Source organism: Muntiacus reevesi, chromosome 7, assembly GCF_963930625.1.
Source record: "Muntiacus reevesi chromosome 7, mMunRee1.1, whole genome shotgun sequence".
NCBI lineage: Eukaryota > Metazoa > Chordata > Mammalia > Artiodactyla > Cervidae > Muntiacus > Muntiacus reevesi.
In genome coordinates, this window is record NC_089255.1 from 75,628,895 (window position 1) to 75,652,945 (window position 24,051).

The following is a 24,051-nucleotide window of genomic DNA, read 5'->3' on the forward strand; positions in this document are numbered from 1 at the left end:
GCTCCTTTTAAAATCTTTTAATGGATTTCTGTCAACATTCATAATAAAATTCAGTCTGTTTTAAGATTCACTACTATTACTTCTGTGATCTGGTTCTGTGACCTTTTCTCCAATCTTACCTCGTAACCATTTTCTTTCACTGTCTTCATACAGGATATGCTGACTTCCTTTTTATTACAAGAACTTCCCTTTTCTTCTAAGCCCTTTTCTATCTTGGTGGCCTTCATTTAATAGCTATCCATTGTTCTTTACATGACTGCCTCATAGATGTTAACTGATGTCATTTCCTCAGATAGACTTTCTCAAACTAACTACAGTGGTTTCTCACTGTAACTTTACATCATTGCCCTGACTTTATCCTATTAATGTATTTGTTTTCCTATTTCTTATCTCCATAAATCCCATAAGAACTGCAGTTTCATTCTGCTTATATTGGTTTTATCTAAAAGAATTTTGCGCTTAATTTCTCAATAAATACATGTTTTGCAAGGATATTTCCCCTGTCTTCTGAGTCTAAATTATAATGCAGGATCATAACCACAGAAAACAGTAGCATAGCATTCATATAAATTAATAGTGCTAGTGCTAGGTCGCTTCATTCGTGTTTGAATTTTTGAGACCCTATGAACCATAGCCTGCCAGGCTCCTCTGTCCAAGGGATTTTCCAAGCAAGAATACTGGAGTGGTTTGCCATTTCCTCCTCCAGGGGATCTTCCTGACCCAGGGATTGAACCTGGGTCTTCTGTATTGCAGGCAGATTCTTTACCATCTATACCACCAGGGAAACCCCATATAAACTAATAATATTGATAACTGATAATTTCTGAAAATTGTAATGCATGTCAACAGTTTAAGGTAGTGAGCATTTTGGATTATAGATGAACGATCTTTAATTTTCAGAAGAATAAAGTGAAAGGTAAAAGTTGATATACATTCACAAGTGTAAAGTTATTTGCTAATTCAATGCAACAGAGATTTTAATTCAATATTTACTGTGTTCACCATTGTGTTAGGCAAGTTGTCTAGTCTGATTGTTCTCAACATGTATTCTAAATGTGACAAGTAATTAATTTAGAATTTGGACAAAACTCATTATCTTCAAAATTCATGAACATCAACTATTTTTAGTTGTTATTTACTGTAAGAAGCCATAAAATAGTCTCACGTTTATCAAAGAAGCCATAAAATAGGCCCACGTTTATCAAGGTCTGCACCAGGATACCTCAGGTTGCTGCCATAGCAAATTCTTAGGGGCACCATATGGAATAGTTTAAAATTTTTAAGGGAAACTCAACAACATTTGTCAGATATCATCCGAAGTACTGGCTCAAGGAAGTTCACAATTTCAGTGTTAGATTGACCCTTTGATGATGTCACCTTTTTGCAATGATACCTGCAGTTACTGTGATAAAAAGCAGATGCTGCAGGAAAATCAATTTGAAACAAGTGAGGGCAATAGTTTCTGGTAAGATTCCAAAGATTTAGAATATGTGCAGGGCTCAACAGGTGTACCCATCCCACTAGTAAGTAGTTGTGGTTATTTAGTAAGGAAATTAAAATGTTTTTCTTTTAATTTTTGTCTTTTTGTTTTTCGATAGCTACTAAATTGTTGCAACATAAAAATGTATTAAGTTTTTTTGACCTAACTGTTTGATAAACAAAACAATAGTAGTTCTTTTGACTTGGAAATGCCATGAAAAAATTATTAAAACTTGAAGGATATCTTGAACGGGGAAATTTTGAAACCCTCTCATGTTGACAAACTTGGACTCCCCACCCCCCCACCAAATATGGTTTTAGTCTTTTTTGATGGCATTTTTCTAGTAATCTTGTCTTTGGCATCCACTCTAGAAGACATTTCTATTTATAATAACTAGTGTCTAGAGTATTATGGAAGCACAGAAAATGAGACATAACATTATCTACATGTTTATTACTCATGTTATAGACATCCTTTTAAAATCTTGGTTAATACTCAAAGCAATCTTGAAACATGAATAATATTCCCATTTTATAGGCAAGGAACCAAAGATCAAAGAAATTAAATATTTTGCTCAAGATTATACAGCTCAATGGGTAAAACTAGTATTTAAATCTAGTTCCAAAACTTGTTATATTTTCATGATAAACAACAAGTAATTTTCATGTTTATGGGAACCCTGTAATGATGACTTCTTGACGTGATACTTCAGATGTTAATTTCAGTTTAAGGAAGTGTTTTGGGTGGGGGATCAAGGGAACAAGGATCTACTGTCTTAGGACTGGGAGTAAAGACTCAATGTTAGATTTATATGTTCGTTCACCAATCCAAAATTGGGCAAGAGAACTAAACAGACATTTCTCCAAAGAAGACATGCAGATGGCTAATAAACACATGAAAAGATGCTCAATATCACTCATTATTAGAGAAATGCAAATCAAAACCACAATGAGGTATCATCTTACGCTGATCAGAATGGCCATCATCAAAAAGTCTAAAACAATAAATGCTGTAGAGGGTGTGGAGTAAACAGAAGCCTCTTACACTGTTGGTGGGAATGCAAACTGGTAGAGACACTGTAGAGAACAGTGTGGGAGATTCCTTAAAAAACTGGGAATAGAACTGCCATATGACCCAGCAATCCCACTTGTGGGCATACACACTGTGGAAACCAGAATTGAAAGAGACACGTGCACCCCAGTGTTCACTCCAGCACTGTTTACAATAGCCAGGACATGGAAGCAAACTAGATGTCCATTGGCAGATGAATGGATAAGGAAGTTGTGGTACATATACACAATGGAATATTTCTCAGCTCTAAAAAGGAATGCATTTGAGTCAGTTCTAATGAAGTGAATGAAACGAACCTATTAAACAGAGTGAAGTAAGTCAGAAAGAGAAACACAAATACTGTATACAGACGCATATATGTGGAATTTAGAAAGACGGTAAAGATGGTAATGCAAGGCAGCAAAAGAGACACAGATGTAAAGAACAGACTTTTCGACTCTGTGGGAGAAGGCAAGGGTGGGATAATTTGAGAGAATAGCACTGAGATGTGTATTAACATATGTAAGAAAGATGATCAGTGTAATTTCCATGCATGAAGCAGTGCACTCAAAGCTGGTGCTCTGGGGCAACCCAGAGGGATAGGGTGGGAAGGGAGGTGGGAGGGGGGCTAAGGATGGGGGGGACATGTGTGCACCTATGGCTGATTCATGCCAGTGTATGGGAAAAACCATCATATTATTGTAATTATTCTCCAATTAATTAATTTAAAAAAAGATTCATGTGTTAGTTCTTAGTACCTTAGTTGTACATGCTAACCTTTTGCTTCATTTGCTGGATTATTAAACTTGTTAGTGCATTTGGTAGTTTCATTTCCGTAATAGACAATCAGTGAAGATGGTTTTAGTGTACACCTAGTTAAGTCTGGTCATCTACAATTTAATAGTCTGTAAGAGTCAAGTACTACAGTGTTACCTTTTCATTGTGAATTTTATAGTTGAATATATTCTTACCTTTGTGCTCCTAGAGCATAAAGACATTTCTGGAGCATATAAAAGACATCTTGTTATTTGTTGTCCATTATCTCCTTCTGGAATTTCTATAGTATTTTGAATTAACTCAACCATTCTACATAGTCCTTAACCATTTATTGCCCGTATATTTTTGTCTCTTTCTGCTGCATTCTTTGTCATTTTTGAGACATGCCTTCCAGTATATGAATTCTCTTTTTAGCTGTTTCTGATTTCTTGCAAATCTCTTTTAGTTTCTTCCCCAGCCCTAAAATACAATTATATGTTTCATTCATGGATGGCCTGGTTGTTTTGTTTTTTTTTTTTTTAAGATCTCCCTTGTCATTTTTCTTACATTTAGTACTTTCTCTAGGCGTTTTAAATATATTAATGTTCTTTTATCTAATAATTCTACTACTTACAGTATTTTCAGGTCAGATTCTATAGCTTATTGTTTCTACATATACTTCATGTAGTAATTTTTTGTCTACTTTTAATTTGTTTGGTGACTTTTGAATATGTGGAGTTTGATTATTTTATGAGGAAGGTGATTCTCCCATGCAGTTGGGATAGTACCAATCTGGAACCCTTTAAATTTGGGAGCAATATGAATTCAGGCCATAAACTTGCGTAATGGGAGTCCTTTTTTCCTTTTTATTGTACTTGTTCCAAGGCAGACAGGCATGTATCTCTGGCAACTCACTGTTTGGATTTTTGTTTGTTTTCATAGTTTATGATTTGTACTTTTGCCGTAGTACAAAAGACTCTTGACTGTATGTTGATTTTTATACTTGGCTCCCTATCCAAATTGAACTGTAAATTCCTAGCCTCAAAAATGGGGCTTTTTTACCTACACTCTAGGTCACACATCAACTGATGCCACAGAGTCCAGAAAATATTGGCCGAAGAACTCTGCCTAGCTCGATTTTTGCCTCCTTTTATCCTTATGTTCCTTTATAGACTCTTTAGGTTCCAACTTGCTCAGCCATGTGTTTAAATAAGTTTTTTTTTTTTTTAAGGTGTTCTTTAGTCAACATTTTTAGATAGTGGTATCCCAAGAGGGGTGTTAACTTAATATCTTGGTCTGCCATAGTAAAAAAGACAACCCATTTGATTTTTTGGAGCCTTGACAGTAATCAGTGCTCACTGAACTCAGAAGCAAGTTACAAACATTACAACTCTTCTATATGGATTTGCTATTATGTTACCCAGAGGTAGAATTAGAACTCTTTGACCATAAATTAGAACTGCCCTGACCATAAATAACTAACTCCTACTGCCAAAGAAAATTTAAAATAATGAAATTTGCCTCAAAAAATATATCTCACACTCAAAAGACTATAGCAAATCTTGATAAAATATAATAGGGTGGTAGTGGTGATAGGTAACCAGTTGTTAGATGTTCTATATTCATGCTTGATTCTTACACCAAAGCAGTAGAATAAAACTGGTTATAAATTGAAGCACAGTTAATTCAAAAATATATTTTCTGTTTTATATTAAAGTGTTAGGCTAAAACAGATTTTCTTCCAACCCCAAAATAGTAACATGAGAACAGTCTATTGTCACAGAAGTCATCCTATTATAAAGTTATTCTATTGTAAAGGGTATAGTCTTTATTTAAAATGTTAAGCTACAAATATTTATCCTTTTGAGCCATCTGCTCTCCTAAATATCCATGTATTTTAAACTAAAATCTGAAAAACTGAGATAATTTAAAACCTTTGCATTGTTGACTCGATTTTTTTATAGCATGTATCTTGCTTTGAGTTGAAATAGATTGATGCAGTAAGCTTACTTGCAAAACATTACATTATCCTTATGTAAAAAAACAGAGTTTTAAATCCTCTCATAGAAAAGAACTCTATATCTGAGGGAAATTATTTTATCAAAAATATTTAATTTGTAATGTAAATAAAATAAATCTCTATTCAATATATTTATCCCCTCCAGACTTTGTCTATTCTTGTAATTTTGTATATATATATTTAACTCTTAGTTTAAAATTCTACTAGATGAATTTATGTCTAAAATCATTACATTAATTAACTAAGAAAGTTCCTATTAGGATTTGTGGAGGAAAGTTTGCTCCTCATTCTCTCCTGATGAAATAATTTTAATTTGTCTTTATAACTCCAGGAAATATTATACCTTTAGCTATTTTCATGAATACATGTTTTATTAAATGTTTATTTCGTATTTCCTTTTTCAGTGTTCTTCCTCTAAACATTCGGATAGAGATTAGTCACTCTTGTACTACCTCTACTCATCCATCACTCACAGTCTGTATGCATGTGTACACACATACAGACAAACACAGCATTCCCAGAGGACTGAAAACTGGAAAGAAATATGCATTAGAGCTGGACAAAATAGGGGTTTAAGAAACATCCTTGAGAAATAGTAGCCATGATCTTAATGAATTTTCAATTCAAATTCTTATCACCTGGACTGTACAAAAAACTTAAATGTGTGAATTTAGTTCAGAGCAGTTTGTGACTAGTAATGCTTCTGAGGTCTTGACAGAAACAGGTGCAAATCCCTGGTGAACATATTTTATCCTAAAGTTCAGAGTGGTCTTCCCAGGTGGCACAGTGATAAAGAGTCTGCCTGCTAATGCAGGAAACACTTGGATCAGGAAGATCCCCTGGAAAAGAAAATGGCAACCCACTCCAGTATTCTTGCCTGGGAAATCCCATGGACAGAGGAGCCTGGAGGGATACAGTCCACAGGGTCACAAAAGCATCAGACACAACATTAGCGATTTACTGTCAGCAACAACAAATCCTCAACAAAATTAATTTGAGACTGAACTGAACATATCCTAAGAATCATTTTGACCCTTCTGATTTGTTTTCCCATGTTACTATTACCCTTAACTGTGGTCAGTAGCTTTGGCTTAGATTCCAATAAGCCAAGCAAGCTGAAACAGTTGTGCTGAAAATAAGGTTTTTGTTTCTTTTGCTAAGATATCATTTGATTGATTTTCTAATTTTTGTTTTGGATTAGAATTACTTATATATTACTTTGATATCAATGGAAGATGTGAATTTATAGTATTTTTTTTCATAGAAGTTGTAAAATTACAAAGTAAATAGAAGAGCAGTAAATGATATTGAAAAATTTGTGGCACTCGTATTTTGGTAATGAACTTCTTAAAGCTCCTTAAAGAAGCATATGCCAGCAAATTTGGAAAATGCAGCAGTGGCCACAGGACTGAAAACAGGTCAGTTTTCATCCCAGCCTTAAAGAAGGGAAATGCCAAAGAATGTTCAAACTGCCTCACAATTGTATTCATCTTACATGCTAGCAAAGTAATACGCAAATTTCTCCAAGCTATACTTCAACAGTGCAAGAACTGAGAACTCCCAGATGTTCAAGCTGGATTTAGAAAAGGCAGAGAAACCAGAGATCAAATTACCAGTATCTGTTGGATCATAGAAAAAGCAAGAGAGTTCCAGAAAAACATCTAATTTTGCCTCATTGAGTACATTTAAGATTTTGTGTGGATCACAACAAACTATGGAAAATTCTTGAAGAGATGGGAATACCAGACCATCTTACTTGCCTCCTGAGAAATCTGTATGCAGATCAAGAAGCAAGAGTTAGAACCGGACATGGAACAATGGACTGGTTCAAACTGGAAAGGAATACGTCAAGGCTGTATATTGTCACCATGCTTATTTTAACTTATATACAGAGTATATCTGGAGAGGGAAATGGCAACCACTCCAGTATTCTTGCCCAAAGAATCCCCATGGAGAGAGGAGCCTGGTGGGTTACAGTCCATGGGATCGCAAAGAGACAACTGACTGGGCAACTAAGACAACACACAGAGTACACCATGCAAGATGCCGGGTGGTATGAAGCAAAGCTGGAGTCAAGATTGCTGGGAGAAATATCAATAACCTCAGATATGCAGATGACACCACCCTTATGGCAGAGAGTGAAGAGGAAATAAAGAGCCTTTGATGAAGGTGAAGAGGAGAGTGAAAAAGCTGGTTTAAAAGTCAACATTCAGTGGCAGACTTTATTATCTGGGGCTCCAAAGTCACTGCAGATGGTGATTACAGCCATGAAATTAAGACCCTTGCTCCTTGGAAGAAAAACTATGAGAAACCTAAACAGCATATTAAAAAGCAGAGATACTACTTAGCTGACAAAGGTCTGCACAGTCAAAGCTATGGCTTTTCCAGTAGTCATGTACGTATGTGACAGTTGGACCATAAATAAGGCTGAGCCCTCAAAAATTGATGCTTTGGAACTGTGGTGTTGGAGAAGACTCTTGAGAGTCCCTTGGACTGCAGTGAGATCAAACCAGTCATACCTAAAGGAAATCAGTCCTGAATATTCATTGGAAGGACTGATGCTGAAGCTGAAGCCCCAATATTTTGGCCACCTAATACAAGGAGCCGACTCATTGGGAAAAAAACCCTGGTATTGGGAAAGACTGAAGACAGGAGGAGAAGGAGATGACAGGGGATGAGATGGTTGGATGGCATCACTGATTCAATGGACATGAGTTTGAGCAAGCTCCAGGACATGGTGAAGGACAGGGAAGCCTAGCATGCTTCAGTCCATGTGGGTTCCAAAGAGTTGGACACGACTGAGTGACTGAACAACAAAAAGAAGTGTTGTTTTATAGTATATTGATCTTATAATATCTATGCTTGTTTCTTTAAAAAATTTTTTTCTCTAAATATTTACTTTTATTGAGTGTAATAGTTGATTTACTGCTGTTCCAGTCTCTGTTGTGTAGCATAGTGACTCAGTGTGTGTGCCTGTGTGCGTGTGCATCTCCTTGTTTTCTTTTTGTGCTTTAAACTCTGGTTGGAGGAGAGATTATGGTACCTTCCTCCTTTTGCAAGCTTGTAGGTGTTTATGAATTGCATAATTATAGACAGAGATCCACAGCAATGTTTTTCCAACTCTGATCTTAGATCGCTTACATTGGAATCACCTAGAGTGCTTGCTTAAACAAGAGTCCAAAATGCAGTACTTGGATGCAGTCTCAAAAACAGCAGAATGATCTCTGTTTGTTTCCAAGGCAAACCATTCAATATCATGGTGATCTAAGTCTGCCCTGACCAGTAATGCTGAAGAAGCTGAAGTTGAACGATTCTGTGAAGATCTACAAGACCTTCTAGAATTACACCCCAAATGATGTCCTTTTCATTATAGGGGACTGGAATGCAAAAGTAGGAAGTCAAGAAACACCTAGAGTAACAGGCACGTTTGGCCTTGGAGTACACAATGAAGCAGGGCAAAGGCTAGTAGAGTTCTGCCAAGAGAATGCACTGGTCATAGCAAGCACCCTCTTCCAGCAACGCAAGAAAAGATTCTGCACATGGGTATCACCAGATGGTCAATACCGAAATCAGATTGATTATATTATTTGCAGCCAAAGATGGAGAAGCTCTATACAGTCAGCAATAACAAGACTGGGAGTGGACTGTGGCTCAGATCATGAACTCCTTATTGCCAAATTCATACTTAAAGTGAAGAAAGTAGGAAAAACCACTAGACCATTCAGGTATGACCTAAATCAAATCCGTGATGATTATACAGTGGAAGTGAGAAATAGATTTAAGAGACTAGATCTGATAGATAGAGTGCCTGAAGCCAGCTTGTACCCCTGGAAGTTCTTGGTTCACATGCTGCTGAAACCTAACTTGAAGGATTTTGAGCATTGCCTTGCTAGCATGTGAAATGAGTACAGTTGTATGGTACTTTAAACATTCTTTGGCATTGCTGTTCTTTGGGATTGGAATGAAAATTGACCTTTTCCAGTCCTGTGGCCACTGCTGAGTTTTCCAAATTTGCTGGCATATTGAGTGCAGCACTTTCATAGCGTCATCTGCTAGGATTTGAAATAGCTCAGCTGTAATTCCATCACTTCCACTATCTTTGTTTATAGTAATGCTTCCTAAGTCCTGCTTGACCTCACACTCCAGGATGTCTGACTCTGGATGAGTGACCATACCATCCTGGTTGTCTTAATCATTAAGACCTTTTTTGTATAGTTCTTCTGTGTATTCTTGCCACCTCTTCTTAATATCTTCTTCTGTTAGGTCCTTGCTCTATCTGTCCTTTATTGTGCCCATCTTTGCATGAAGTCTTCTCTTGGTATCTCCAGTTTTCTTGAAGAGATCTCTAGTCTTTCCCATTCTATTGTTTTCCTTTCTTTCTTTCTTTCTTTGCATTGTTCACTGAAGTGAATAATCTCTCCTTACTCTTCTCTGGAACTTCACATTCATTCACGTGTATATTTCCCTTTCTCACTTGCCTCTCACTTCTCTTCTTTTCTCAGTTCTTTGTACGGCTTCCTCAGACAACCTCTTTGCCTTCTTGCGTTTCTTTTTTTGGGGGATGGTTTTGGTCACTGCCTCCTGTACCGTGTTACAAACCTCAGTTCGTACTTTCTTCAGGCATTGTGTGTACCAGATCTAATCTCTTGAATCTGTTTGTCACCTACACTGTGTAATCATAAGGGATTTAATTTTGGTCATACCTGAATGGGCTAGTGGTTTTCCCTAGTTTCTTCAATTTAAGCCTGAATTTTCTAGTAAGGAGCTCACAATCTGCATCAGAGTCACCTTCAGGTCTTGTTTTTGCTGACTGTATAGAGCTTCTTCATCTTTGGGTCAGAGAAAATAATCAATCTGATTTTGGTGTTGACCATCCAGTGATGTCCATGTGTGTTATATTGTTGGAAGTGGGTGTTTGCTATGACCAGTGTGTTTTCTTGGGAAAACTCTGTTAGCCTTTGCCCTGCTTCATTTTGTATTCCAAGGCCAAACTTGCCTGTTATTCCAGATATCTGTTGATTCCTACTTTTGTATTCCAGTCTCCTGTGATGAAAAGGACATCTTTTCATCATTCAAGTGTTAATTCTAGAAGGTCTTTTAGGTCTTAATAGATCTGTTCAACTGCAGCTTTTTCAGCAATAGTGGTTGGGACTAGACTTGGATTACTGTGATAATGAATGGTTTGCCTTGGAAACGAATGAGGACCATTCTGACATTTCTGAGATGGCACCCATGTACTGCATTTTGGACTGTTTTGTTGACTGAGGGAATCTTGCCAACAGTAACAGATACAAGATTATCTGAGTTAAACTCACCCATTCCTCTTAATTTTAGTTCACTGATTCCTAAGATGTCTGTGTTTACTCGTTCCATCTCCTGCTTGACCATGTCATATTTACCTTGATTCATGGACCTAATGTTCCAGATTCCTATGCAGCATTGTTCTTTACAGCATTGGACTTAACTTTCACCACCAGACACCTCCACATCTCAGTGTCATTTCTACTTATGCCCAGTGTCTTCTTTCTTTCTGGGGCTATTTCTCTGCTCTTCCCCAGTAGCATATTGAATAACTTCTGACCTGAGGGGCTCATCTTCCAGTGTTATATATTTTTGCTGTTTTATACTGTTCATGGGGTTCTCCAGGCAAGAATACTAGAGTGGTTTGCTATTCCCTCTCATGGACCACACACATAGTGTACAATCCAGTGGTTTATATCTTAGTCTCTTCTTTATCCCTAATCTCAGAAGATTGCCCGATATATGGTAAGTATTAATATTTGCTCAAAAATATTTGTTAAATATATTCATGAATTTGAATGTTTAACTTTGAAATTGACTTTTAAAGTTCTTATGGAGAATTTGTAGGTTTAGTTGGAGTGTTCATTGCCTGTTTGCCTGTCAGTATTTAACAGTTAACCGGTAGTGCTTATTTAGAAGTTATAAAATGCCCTAACCCTTCCTATTTGTTGTCAGTAATCTTGTGAGGTAGATGATGGTCTTTTTCTCTTTTACAAGCGAACCATGTGGAGTTTAGATAAAGCAAATGATTTGCTGCAAGGACATATAGATTTATACGTGACCAGATTCCAGACTGGAACCATTAGCTTTTAGTATCTCTTGAATTCTTACATTAACTTTGTATCATATACCCATATGTTCATTAACTAAAGGATAGTTGCAAAGTTAAAGTCTATATAATTATCATTAAGATACACATATAAATAAGTGAGTACTTTGGACTATTTCACATGTGCTGAAAATAATAGTTGTCTTTGATAATGAGCGTGAATTTTCATAAATTTAGGTTGTGTTCATTTAAATTTGAATTACATAAAAGAAAATAGAGTGGACCTACTTCTAAATTAATTCTGAAAAGCAGAAATAGAATTACATGGCAGTTAATGAAGGAGCACACAGTGGTCTTTGAATTACCTAAATTAGTTATTTTCTTGCTTGTTCTACAGATACTTGAGTTCAGCTCATTAAATTTTCTATTATTTCTTTAAAGCTAATGCAATCAGCAATAATACAAGGAGTGAAAAAAGATGAAAACCAAGTAGAGCAGGATGTTTTGTTGAGAGTGTGTGCATGTGAAATGAGGGTGAGAGATCTGGGAAAAGCCATGATAATATGAAAAGATAAAGCTTACTGGTATTTTTTATTTGGACTGATAGAATCTCTGAGAACTGGAAAACTAGAGATATTCATTATATAGGATCATCTTTTTTGAAAGAATATGTCAATCTTAATGAGTAAGACAGTATGCAAAAATATGCATGCTTGTATGAAAAAGGGAATATTTGTATATATCTCTTTCTGTGCAATTGCTTTTATATGCATATAGGGACATATAGGAAGCTGGCATATCAGTGTAGGGAGGAAGATTTTACACTATGCTTTCCTAACTTTGATTTTTTAACCATTTGAATGTTTTATTTATTATAAATATAATTTGAATGAAAAATAATTATCTTAAAACAAATTAATTTTCTACATGATGAGAGAAAACTGTAATCAAATTAAATTTCTGATTTTATGATTTTCAGTTGAATCTTCTCTGAGAGTTTTCTGTTTTGAGTTGGTTGTTAGCAGTTTTGATATCAGCCATTGTGGTCCTCTAAATCTATTGTACTGTACTGGATAATAATGAAGATGTTTAAAATTTGTCCTTTATCTTTACCTTTTCTTAACAGCTGTTATTTTATTCGGTTCTGCCTGTGAACTGAATCCTTTATTTATCTTAATGTTAAGAATATGTTTAGTTCCTTTAATTGCATGAAGCCTATCATTTTATATGTTTCATAATAAAATTATTCATTTTATTTTATATCAGAAATGAAGTTATCGGATTTTTTTAGCTTTATTGAGATATAATTGATAAAATAAAATTGCACACATTTAATATATGCATTAGGATTAGTTTGGGCTTTTGCAAACACCCATGAGACTACCACCATAATTATGGTAGTAAATATATTCATTTCCCCAAACTTCTGTTTTCTTTTTTGTTGTTGTTGTTTGGTAAGCACTCTTAATATGAAATATGTCTTAACACATTTTAATAAATACCAAATAGCTAACTGTAGGTATATGGTGTACAGTAGATCTCTAGAGCTTATCTTGTATAAAGAAACTTTATATCCATTGGGAAATAGTTTCTCATTTCTTTTACTGCCAGCCCTTGGCAACCACCATTCTATTTTCTGCTTCTATGACACTGACTATATCAGATACCTTATGTAAGTGGAATCATGTAGTATTTTCCTGGGATCAGTATTTTCCTTTTGTGACTGCCTTATTTCATTTAGCATAATATCCTCTAGGCTTATGCATATTGTTGCAAATGTCAGGAATTCTTTCATTGTTAAGGCTGAATAATATTCCCATGTATGTGTATACCATGTTTTCCATTTATTTGTTGATTGATATTTGGATTGCTTCCATGTCTTGGCTATTATATGTGGCAGTGAACATGGCATAAATATATCTTCAAGATCCTGATTTCATTTCTTTAGGATATATACCCAGAAGTGCGATTGCTGGATCATATGGTAGTTTTGTTAATATTTTAAGGAACCTCCATACTGTTTTCCAGTGTGGCCACACTATTCTACATCCCCACCAACACAATATAAGGGTTATCCTTTCTCCAGATTCTGGCCAACACTTGCTAGCTCTTGGTTTTTTAAAGTAGCCCTCCTCACAGGTATGAATTGGTATGTCATTGTGATTTTGATCTCCATTTCCCTGTTGGTTAGTGATGCTGAACATCATTAGTGATGATGAGTGATGTATATGCCTAGTAGCCATGTTTATGCCTTCTTCTTTGGCAAATCCTTTGCTTGCTTTAAATTAGCTTATCATTATCATCATTATTATTATTTTGCTATTTTGTTGGGAGTTCTTAAATATCTTTTAATACTAACTTCTTATCAGATAGATGGTTTTCAGATAGAATACCTTTCACTCTGCAGATTATTTCCTTTACTATACAAAATATTTTTAGTAATATAGTCCCTCCCACTTGACAATATTTTTTGTTGTTGTTGCCTGTGCCCCTGGTGTCAAATCCAAGAAATAGTGGCCAAGACAAATGTCAGGAAGTATTCTCCTATGTTTTCTCCTTGGAGTTTCATAGTTTCAGATCTTAAAAAGTTTTAATTTTGAAGGTTTCCTTTTTGTATATTGTATAAGATAGAGATCCAATTTCATTCCTTTGTATATGGAAATCCAGTATTTCCAACATCATTTATTGAAGAATCTGTTCTTTGCCATTTAATGTTCTTAGCACTCTTGTCAAAGAGTAGTTGAATGGTTGTATGTTGATTTATTTCTGTAGTGTCTGTTCTGTTCCATTGGTCTATGTGTCTGTTTTAATGCCAGTGTCATACTGCTTTAGTACTTTAGCCCTGTAATATATTTTGAAACCAGGAAGTGTGATATTGCCAGCTTTGTGCTTCTTTCCTGAGATTGCTTTGGTTACTTGTGGGTTTTGTGTTTCCATCTGAATTTTAGGATTGTTTTTCTTTTCATGTAAAAAATGCCTTTTGGATTTTGGTTCAGTTCAGTTCAGTTGCTCAGTCGTGTGCGACTCTTTGTGACCCCATGAACTGCTGCACGCCAGGCCTCCCTGTCCGTCACCAACTGCCAGAGTCTACCCAAACCCATGTCCATTGAGTCGGTGATGCCATCCAACCATCTCATCCTCTGTTGTCCCCTTCTCCTCCTGCCCTCAATCTTTCCCAGCATCAGGGTCTTTTCCAATGAAGTCAGTTCTTCACATCAGATGGCCAAAGTGTTGGAGGTTCAGCTTCAACATCAGTCCTTCTAATGAATATCCAGGACTGATCTCCTTTAGGATGGACTGGTTGGATCTCCTTGCAGTCCAAGGGACTCTTAATAGTCTTCTCCAACACCACAGTTCAAAAGAATCAATTCTTCGGTCTCAGCTTTCTTTATGGTCCAATTCTCACATCCATAAATGACCACTGGAAAAACCATACCCTTGACCAGACGGACCCCTGTTGACAAAGTAATGTCTCTGCTTTTTAATAAGCTGTCTAGGTTGGTCATAGTCTTCCCTCCAAGGAGTAATTGTCTTTTAATTTCTTGGCTGCAATCTCCATCTGCAGTGATTTTGGAGCCCCCCAAAATAAAGTCAGCCATTGATTCCACATCTATTTGCCATGAAGTGATGGGACCGGATGCCATGATAGGAATTGTATTTAATCTGTACATTGCTTTGGGTAGGATGGACATTTTAACAATGTTAAGCTTTCCCATCCATGATCACATAATTTCTTTTCATTTACTTGTGTCTTTTGAAATTTCTTTCAGCAAGATTTTGTATTTTTTACTGTATAAGTTAGTTACCTTTTTGTAAGTTTATTTCTAGATATTTTGTTCTTTTTTTATACTACTGTAAATGGAATTGTTTTCTTAATTTCCTTTTCAGATAGTTCATTGTTAGTGGTTAGAAATGCAACTGAATTTTATTTGCTGATTTTGTTTGCTGCAACTTGACTGAACTCATTGTTTCTAACAAGTGTGTGTGTGTGTATATTCTTTAGAGTTTTTCATGTATAACTTGATATTATGTACACACAATGACCTGCCTCTTGAGAAACCTATATGCAGGTCAGGAAGCAACAGTTAGAACTGGACATGGAACAACAGACTGGTTCCAAATAGGAAAAGGAGTATGTCAAGGCTGTATATTGTCACTCTGCTTATTTAACTTATATGCAGAGTACATCATGAGAAACGCTGGGCTGGAAGAAGCACAAGCTGGAATCAAGATTGCCGGAAGAAATATCAATAACCTCAGATATGCAGATGACACCACCCTTACAGCAGAAAGTGAAGATGAACTAAAAAGCCTCTTGATGAAAGTCAAAGAGGAGAGTGAAAAAGTTGGCTTAAAGCTCAACATTTGCAAAACTAAGATCATGGCATTTGGTCCCATCACTTCATGGGAAATAGATGGGGAAACAGTGGATACAGTGGCTGAATTTATTTTTGGGGCTCCAAAATCATTGCAGATGGTGATTGTAGCCATGAAATTAAAAGACAATTACTCCTTGAAAGGAAAGTTATGACTAACCTAGATAGCATGTTAAAAAACAGAGACATTACTTTGCCAACAAAGGTCCGTCTAGTTAAGGCTATGGTTTTTCTAGTGGTCATGTATGGATGTGAGAGTTAGACTGTGAAGAAAGCTGAGCACCAAAGAATTGATGCTTTAGAACTGTGGTGTTGGAGAAGACTCTTGAGAGTCCCTTGGACTTCAAGGAGATCCAACCAGTTCATCCTAAAGGAGATCAGTCCTTGGTGTTCATTAGAAGGACTGATGCTGAAGCTGAAACTCCAGTACTTTGGCCTCCTCATGCGAAGAGTTGACTCATTGGAAAAGACCCTGATGCTGGGAGGGATTAGGGGCAGGAGGAGAAGGGGATGACAGAGGATGAGATGCCTGGATGGCATCACTGACTCGCTGGACATGAGTTTGAGTAAACTCCGGGAGTTGGTGATGGACAGGGAGGCCTGGTGTGCTGCAATTCATGAGGTCGCAAAGAGTCAGACACGACTGGGCAACTGAACTGAACTGAGTGTCATATTTCGTTTCCAATTTGAATGTCTTTTATTTCTTTTTCTTGCCTAATTGCTGTGGGTAGAATTTCCACTACTCTATTCAATAGAAGTGGTGGAAAAAAAAAAAAATAGAAGTGGTGAGACTAGATATCCTGTCTTGTTCTTCATCTTAGAGAAAAAGCTCTCAGTTTTTCACTACTGAGTATGACAAACCTGTTGACTTTCACATATGGGTTTTATTATGTTTAGATATACTCCTTCTAAATCTAATTTGTTGAGTGTTTTTATCATGAAAACATGTTAAATTTTGTAAGTACTTTTTCTGTATCTATTGAGATGATCTGTGATTTTTATCTTTTCAGTCTATGGATAGTATTAATTGATTTGGGTATGTTGAACCATGCTTGCATCCTAGCGGTACAGCTCACTAAATTATAACATGATCCTTTTATTGTGTGGGTGAATTCAGTTTGCTAGAATTTTATTGAAAATTTTTGCATTTCTATTTTTGGATATCATTTTCTTTCTATTTATTTTGGCTTCCACTATCCTTGTATGGTCCTTTACCACATTTGGTTGGGAATATTTCACTACGTTACTTCTCTGTCTTTTATCTTTCACTAATTAGATTATTTTGCATGCTCCTCTTATAAAAGTTTTTTCCATACTAAAGACATAGCTGGAGAAGAAGGAATTGAGAGGGGAAAGAAACACTAGTTAGAGGTAAGTTTTGCAGAAATTCTAAGGAGAAAGGAGGAGAGATTGCAGTTAAATGAGATATGACACTCTTCTAAGAGACTGAAAAAAGACCTTTTAGGAAATTTTGCTGTGTTCAGGTAGTATGATGTGTAATTCCTTCATTCACATATTTTAGATTTAAAGTTGTTTTGCTTATATTTTGTCATATATGTGAACTTTTTCTCATATATGTGGGAAATATATAAAATATGTTAATATAAAGTAAAATATAGTAGCATTGTATGTGTTATATAATAAATATGCAAATATATAAATACATATATGATATCTAAGAATACATATATATATCCATTATATATAATATACATAATTACATATGTTTTGGGTCTCTATCAAGATTATAAAGTTCATGGAATCAAAAACCATCACTTTGATCTGACATATAACCCCGAATATTGCTAACATAAGTTTTTATTGTTTACTCTTCTAATCTTTGTATTGAAGAGTGTATCTTTCCATGTGTTTGTGTCATCTTCCGTTTCTTTTATCAGTTTCTTAGAGTTTTCCAAGTGCAGGTCTTTTACCTCCTTAGGTAGGATTATTCCGAGGCATTTTAATTCATTTGATGCAATTTTAAATAGGATGGTTTCCTTAATTTCTTATAGAAATGCAACAGATTTATGTTAATTTTATATCCTGCAACTTTACTAAATTCATTGATGACCTCTAGTGGTTTTTGGTGGCATCTTTTAAGATTTTCTCAATAGAGTATCATGCCATCTGCAAACAGTGACAGTTTGACTTTTTTCTTTCCTGTTTGAATTTCTTTTCTTTCATTTGTCTGATTGTTGTGGCTAGGACTTCCATACTGTGTTGATTAAAAGTGGCAAGAGTAGTCATCCTTGTACCTGATCTTAGAGGAAATGCTTCAGCTTTTCACTGTTGACTATGATGTTAGCTGTGGACTTGTCTGTCATATATGGCCTTTATTATGTTGAAGTATGTCCCCTCTATGTCCACTTTCTCAAGTTTTTAATTATAAATGTATGTGGATTTTATTGAATGCCTTTTTTGCATCTGTTGAGCTGATCATCTGATATTTTTTCCCTTCAACTTGTTGATTTCATGTGTCACATTGATTTGTGGGACTGAATCTTCTTTGCCTCTTTGGGGTAAATCCCACTCTATCATGATGTGCCATCCTTCTTATGTGTTACTGGAGTTGGGTTTGCCTATACTTGGTTGAGGATTTTTGCACCTGTATTCTTCAGTGATGTTGGCCTATAATTTTTTTTCTGTGATATCTTTTTCTAGTTTTGGTATCAGGGTGCTGCTAGTCTTTACATTTGGAAGCATTTCTTTTTTTGCAACTTTTTAAAAATACTTTGAGAAGTATAGGTATTAACTCTTCTGTAAATGTTTGGTGGAAGTCACCTGTGAAACCATCTGGTCCTGAACTTTTGTTTGTTGAGAGTTTTAAATTACTGATTCAGTTTCAATAATGGTAAGTGCTCTGATCATATTTTTCATTTCTCCCTGGTTTAATCTATACAGTCCATTAAAATTCTCCAAGCCAGAATGCTGGAGTGGGTAACTATTCCCTTCTCTAGGAGAGCTTCCCAACCCAGGGATCGAACCCAGGTCTCCTGCCCTTCAGGCAGATTCTTTACTATCTGAGCCACTAGGAAATCTGGTTTAATCTTGGGAGATTATATATTTCTAGGAATTTGTCCATTTATTCTAGTTTGTCCATTTTATTGTCATATACTTGTTTATAGTCTTTTATGATCCATTGTATTTTTATGGTGTTGGTTGTAACGTCTTTTTCATTTCTCATTTTATTGATTTGGTCTCCCTTTTTTTCTTGATGAGTCTGACTAATGATTTATCAATTTTGTTTATCTTTTCAAAGATCTGGATCTTAGGTTCATTCCCCTTTTCTACTGTTTTTTAGTCTCTATTTATTTCTCCTCTGATCTGTTTGAAATCTTTTTTTCCACTAGCTTTGGATTTTGTTTGTTCTCCTTTTTCTAGTTCCTATACGTGTAAATTTAGGTTCTTTATTTGAGACTTTTCTTTTTTTCCTGAGGTAAGGTAAGCTTTGTAATTGCTATAAACTTCTCTCTTAAAACTACTTTTGCTGCATCATATAGATTTTGGGTTTTGTGTTTTCATTTGCATTCAGATATTTCTTGATTTTTCTCTTTGATTTCTTCAGTGATCCATTGACTGTTTAGTCACATATGTTTTTTTTTTTTTAGGTTTGTCCTTTTCCTTTTTTTTTTTTAATTAGTTGGAGGCTAATTACTTCACAACATTTCAGTGGGTTTTGTCATACATTGACATGAATCAGCCATGGAGTTACACGTATTCCCCATCCCGATCCCCCCTCCCACCTCCCTCTCCACCCGATTCCTCTGGGTCTTCCCAGCCCACCAGGCCCGAGCACTTGTCTCATGCATCCCACCTGGGCTGGTGATCTGTTTCACTATAGATAATATACATGCTGTTCTTTTGAAACATCCCACCCTCGCCTTCTCCCACAGAGTTCAAAAGTCTGTTCTGTATATCTGTGTCTCTTTTTCTGGTTTGCATATAGGGTTATCATTACCATCTTTCTAAATTCCGTATATATGTGTTAGTATGCTGTAATGTTCTTTATCTTTCTGGCTTACTTCACTCTGTATAATGGGCTCCAGTTTTATCCATCTCATTAGAACTGATTCAAATGAATTCTTTTTAACGGCTGAGTAATATTCCATGGTGTATATGTACCACAGCTTCCTTATCCATTCGTCTGCTGATGGGCATCTAGGTTGTTTCCATGTCCTGGCTATTATAAACAGTGCTGTGATGAACATTGGGGTGCACGTGTCTCTTTCAGATCTGGTTTCCTCAGTGTGTATGCCCAGCAATCACATATGTTTTACTATCCATATATGTGTTTTGTAGGCTTTTTGTTGTTAATTTCTAATCTCATAACGTTATTGAAACAGATACTTGATAGGATTGAAATTTTCTTAAATTAGCCTAGCTGTGATCTATCCTGGAGAAAGTTCCATGTGCACTTAAAAGCAGTATTCTCCTGCTTTTGAGTGAGATGTTTATATTATATATGTGTGTGTGTGTGTATGTTTGAACTCCATCTAGTCTAATGTGTCATTTAAGGCCAGTGTTTTGTTTTGTTTTCTTTTGTTCATTTATTTTCTGGATGATCTTTCCATTGATCTCAGTGGGATGTCAAAGTTCCCTGCTATTATTTTATTACTTTCAGTTTTTCTTTTTATGTCTATTAATATTTGCTTTATATATATAGGCACTCCTATCTTGGGTGCGTGTGTTAACATCTTTTTCTTGGATTGGACCCTTGATCATTATGTAATGTCTATCCCAGTGCAGAGTCTGACCTGCTGGTGTGTGGATTGCATCTTTAGGCTGCAGGGCTGTGATTTTTTGTGGGTGGTATCTACCCATTGATGTGTCAGGCTGGTACCAGTGCTAGAGCAGGCTTGCCGGAGGACAGAGCTGGGACCCATCATATTCTGAGGCTAGTACCTCCCCACTGGTAGATGAAACTAGGTCCTGGAGTTTTATTGGAGGGTCCTGTGGGTCCTGATTCTAGCGTTTGTGCACTTGTTTATGGGAATAGGCTCTGGGCTCTCTGGTGGGTAGGACTGTGTCCAGGGGAAGTTGAAGGCTCAGAGGACATTAAGGCAGCCTGTCTGCTGGCAGACACGACTGTGTTATTGCCTATTTAATTGCTTGGCCTGAAGTGTCTTAGTGATGGCTCCTACAACTTATTGAGCCAGAGCATGTCTGGATCCTGCTAGAGGGAGGGTTTCAAAATGGTTCTTGCTAGCAGTAGTGTCTGTGTGGTGGAATCAGCTACCAGTAATGGTTGCTGCCAGTGTCTGGGTCCCTGGGGTGGGCTACAGTTGCCTCCTACCTCTCAAGTAGACTCTTCATGATAAATAAGTAGATCTAAACTGGACTTTTTCCAAATTAGTGCTTCTGCCCTGGATCCCAGAGCTTATTAGATTTTGAGTGTGCCCTTAAGAGTGAAGTCTCTGTTCACCCCAGCCTTTTGGGACTTTTGGAAATAATCCCTACTGGCCTTCAGTGCCAAATGCTTTGGGGGCCTCTTCTTCCTGGTACATGACCTGCAGCCTGGAATGCCCAACATGGGACTTGGACCCCTCACTCCATTGGGAGAATCTCTGCATTTGTAATTGTTCTTCTGTTTGTAGGTCACTTACGGGAATTGACTGTATTGTGACTCTGCCCCTCCTCCATGTCTCCTTGTGGTTCCTTCTTTATATCTTTGTTTTCAGTCTTTTCTAATAGTTTCTGGTCTTTTAAACCAATGGTGGTTGGTTTTAGTTGTAATTTTGCTGTGCCTATTAGAGGAGGTGAACTCAGGGTCTTTTTACTCTGCCATATTTGCCAACATTAGAAATGAATTATATATGAGCATTTGAAGTAGAAGTTTATTAGAATTCTTTACTTTAGCTGAGTTTTAGTTTTAACAAGGAAAATGTGTAACTAAATAGATCTGATCTAATAGCAGATAAATTTTGAATTTTTATTTTTTAACCTATCATAAAGCAATGAAAAGATTTCTAATAATAAAAATAGTTTAGAGGAGAAACTTTATATTACTGGAATGCTCTCAGTTGACAACATCCATTTTTCCTTTCCAATTAGAATAGCTGGACATGGCAGATCTGCTGCTGCAGGTTTATTTTTGAAATTGTAACAGATGGTTACCATTATTCTTCCTTAAAACAGTAAATGAAGGGACCAGACATTAGAAAGTGAATTTATTCAGTGATTTACTCACATATTTTTGTTTCATGAATAGTGACAATATGAGACTTTAGCTTAAAGGGGGAAATCAATTGACATTATAATAGTATATCTGTTATCTTACATAAATGTTTTGGTCAGATACTTAAACACCCATGCTTTTAAAATAGTTTTTGAAATAATCTTTATAACTTCAGAGAAATCATATGGTTTAAACTGTAGAAAAGTATTTTTTCTTTGTTGTTTTCTACGTTAAATTTTCTTTTTCCCACTCAGTGTGGTTTTCCCTTTTATTGCCTATTTTTTTCCCTTTATCACCTTGGAGAATTTTAGCTTTGTGTCAGTTTTCCTAGCTTTTGAGTAGTTCATTGTATCAGTCAAAATTCAACCAGGAAAAAAATCAGGAAGTGATTTACTGGGATTAGCAGTTGAAAGAGTAGAATAAAAGGCAAGTAAAACCTTTGCTAGACCTTGGTGTTACTGCTAACATTTAAGGAGTCCGGAAGGTGAAGCAACTTCAGGAATTGTATATGGGTGATTGTGGTTGCCTCCATTTCCAAACGTGTAATTTGTACAAAAACACCTAGAAAGAAATGTTACTAAGTTAACAAAAAATTTGACACTATAGAAGGGGGATATGCTTAATTTTTGAGAGGAAAGTTAGCTTTCTATATTCTGTTAATGGCCTAGGGTGGCATTATTTTTTTTTTTTTTTAATGCATCATAGTCCATGCGGCTCTCTCTCACCTTTTCCTTAATGAGTCTATATATTGTATCTCTTTTGCAAATCACCAAATTCTTACTACCTCACGTCACTGAATCCAAGTCTTATTGTGCAGTGTTTTTCTTTTTTTAATCCTTGATGTACTGAAGGAAAACCAAATAGGCCACATTTATAGGATGGAATTATTGAATGTACATGAGAAAGAAAATTTTTTTTCTCTAGGAAACAAGTACTAGGAAAAGTAAAAGGTAAAGGAGATTATATTCAGATTCTTATATTACATTCCAGATTACCGTTTGTTGGTCACTTTTAAGTTCTCCACTGGAGGATGAGAAGAAATGATAATAGTTTCATAGAAAGTGAAAAGGGAAAATACTCAAAATTTCAAAGAAATCACTAATTTGGAAGGCTGTGCAACTTGTCTGTTACAGTATGTCAGTGATACATATACCTCTTCATAGAAATCCTACAGTTCCCCTTTTAGGTACTTCCCATCTTTGTCACTCTAACCTCATACAGGGTTCTCTGTAGGAGAAAAGATTTATTTCATTCTACTGCGGCATCCCTGATGATTCTAAGTATTCAAGTGCTATAATTATAAATGCTTGAACAATGTTTATGTGCATGATTATGACCAGCAATTCATTAACTATGAGAGTGAGTGAAGAGAGAAGAAGAAAAAGGTTGTATCTTTTTTGAGTGAAATTTTGAACATAAGCCAATATTCAGAAAATCATTAGAACTCCAAAGTGAGAATTCTTAAACCTAATACATTTTTTCTTTTAATCTTCTAGAGATCAAACAGTTTAATCTTTCTCTGGGAAGTCAACACCCATTTATTTACCCATAAAAAATCTCAAGCTTTTTTTCCTGAAGAAGACTTGCTCCAAAGATAGAGAAATATTCACATTGGACTATTACATGAAGAATAAATAAAACTTAAATCATTGAAATTAAATCATTGAAATTTGGGGTTGATTTGTTATAGAATCTGACTTCCCCGGTAGCTCAGACGGTAAAGCGTCTGCCTACAATGCGGGAGACCCAGGTTCGATCCCTGGGTGGGGAAGATCCCCTGGAGAAGGAAATGGCAACCCACTCCAGTATTCTTGCCTGGAAAATCCCATGGACTGAGGATCCTGGTAGGCTACAGTCCATGGGGTTGCAAAGAGTTTGATACAACTGAGCGACTTCACTATTGTATAGAATCTAGTGTTACTCTAGCTCTGTGTTGTCCAGATAGGGTAGCCATTAGCTACATGTTGTTATTTAAATATATTAATATAAAATATTTTGGTTTCTCAGTCATATGCATTCATATCAAGTACTCAGCAGTCACATATAGTTAGTGGCTATAGTATTCGAATGTACAAATAGACTGTTTCCATCTTCACAGGAAGTTCTATTGCACAGAGCCACTCT

General features: G+C 36.0%; 1 protein-coding gene and 1 non-coding gene across 3 annotated transcripts in view; both read left to right on the forward strand.

Moving 5' to 3' along the window:
• Window positions 1-24,051, forward strand: part of GPHN (gephyrin) — a 526,040-nt gene that overhangs the window by 151,777 nt on the left and 350,212 nt on the right. The window lies entirely within an intron of this gene.
• On the forward strand, window positions 23,627-23,698 carry TRNAC-ACA (transfer RNA cysteine (anticodon ACA)). The gene has a single exon. It is a non-coding gene; the product is annotated as a tRNA-Cys (tRNA).